Raw genomic sequence first — 1,905 nt, 5'->3', positions numbered from 1 at the left:
AAAAATTAAATCCCCCTCATGTATGCAGGAGGAAGGAAATTGCTCATATAAAATTTCAGTAGGCACTTGTAGTCCTTCTACAGGCAAAACTGCCTCTGAGAATGGGTGTGGAACCAGATGTGAGCATAGTAGTAGCTTTGCAAGTCTACTGTTACCACCAATGTCACCTTATATTGCTAGAGTAATATTTTCACTGACACTGAAGTTCACTTCAGCCAAGATGCTATGCAAAACAAAGATTTCAATAGCTCTATTTTCTGGCTGGGCTTTTACTAATTTGATTCTTTTTTTTTTAATTGAAACATAATTGATCATACATATCTGTGAGATACAGCATTGAATATCAATATCTGTGTGCGACATATGATGCTCAAATCAGGATAACTAGTATATTCAACATTACACAATGTATTCATATTTTGTGGTCCTTTACCAATTTCTCTCTAACCCTTCTTCCCCTTTTCCAACCTCTGGTGGCTTCAGTTCCCTTCTCTCCTTTGAAAGTTCAACATCTTATTGTGATTGTTGTATCTTTCTTTCTCTTACTTATTGGTTTGTTTTTCTTTTCTTCTTAGCTCCCACATATGAGTGAGGACATGTAGTATTTCTCTTCCTGGGCCCAATTTATTTCACCTGAGATAAAAGTTCATCCATGTTGCTGCGAATGGCAGAATTTCATTATTTTTTATGGCAGAGTAGTATTCCATTGTGTATATAGACCACATTTTCCTTACACAGTCATCCAACAATGGACTTTTAGGTTAGTTCCAACTCTTGGCTGTTGTAAATAGACCTGTGATAAACATGGGAGTGCAGGTATCTCTTTGACATGATGCTGTCCATTCGTTTGGGTATATACCCAGCAGGGGATGGCTGGCTCATATGGTTGTTCTATCTGTAGTTGAATGAGGACTCTCCATACTGTTTTCCATAGTGGCTGCACTAATTTACAGTCTGACCAACAGTGTAGGAGGGTTCCCCTTTCTCCACATCCTTATCAGCATGTTATTCTCTTTTTGGTAATGGCCAGTCTTACTAGGCTGAGATGGTATCTCAATGTGGTTTTGATTTGCATTTCCCTGATGCTAAGTGATATTGAGCATTTCTCCATGTGTCTATTGACCACTTGCATATCTTCCCTTCAGAAATACGTATTTAGCTCCTTTGCCCATTTTTTTAATCTGGTTACTTGTTAAGTTGCTTGAGATCCTTGTATATCCTGGATATTAATCCCTTGTCAGATGCATAATTTGCAAATATTTTCTCCCATCCTGTAGGTTGTCTTCTTGCTCTGTTGTTTCTTTTGCCGTGCAGAAGCTTTTTAGTTTTATGTAATCCCATTTGTTTGTATTTTCTTTTGTTGCCTGTGCTTTTGGGGTCAGTCTTATTCATAAAGTTTTTGCCCACCCCTTCTTCTTAAAGTGTTTCCCCTATGTTTTCTTCTAGGAGTTTTATAGTTTCACATCTTATATTTAAGTTTTTAATCCATTTTTATTTGATTTTGTTATATGGTGAGAGGTATGGGTCCAGTTTCATTCTTCTATATAAGGATGTCCAGTTTTGACCCCAGCATTATTTATTTATGAAGCAGTCTTTCCCCAAGTGTTTATTCTTGTTACCTTTGTCAAAAATTAGTTGGCTGCCTTTTGGCAGGAACTGCCATCTTCCAGTAAATTGCCAAAATAACAAACACAAAGGGAAAGAGGAGAGGCACCGATATATGTTTTCTAGGCCTTTTAGAAAACATGGAGTTGTTCTTTTGGCCACATACATGCGAATCTACAAAAAAGGTGATATTGTAGACATCAGGGGAATGGGAACTGTTCAAAAAGGAATGCCCCACGAATGTTACCATGGTAAAACTGGAAGAGTCTACAATGTTACCCAGCATGCTGTTGGCACTGT

At 37.7% G+C, this 1,905-nt stretch overlaps 1 pseudogene; it reads left to right on the top strand.

The window, feature by feature from the left end:
* Positions 1-1,673: 1,673 nt before the first annotated feature.
* The window catches only part of LOC103608812, a 995-nt pseudogene continuing 763 nt past the window's right edge, over positions 1,674-1,905 (top strand).

Source organism: Galeopterus variegatus, unplaced genomic scaffold (assembly GCF_000696425.1).
Source record: "Galeopterus variegatus unplaced genomic scaffold, G_variegatus-3.0.2 Scaffold8878, whole genome shotgun sequence".
NCBI lineage: Eukaryota > Metazoa > Chordata > Mammalia > Dermoptera > Cynocephalidae > Galeopterus > Galeopterus variegatus.
The sequence above is the reverse complement of the archived record's forward strand: the minus strand, read 5'-3'. Positions and strand labels throughout refer to the sequence as shown.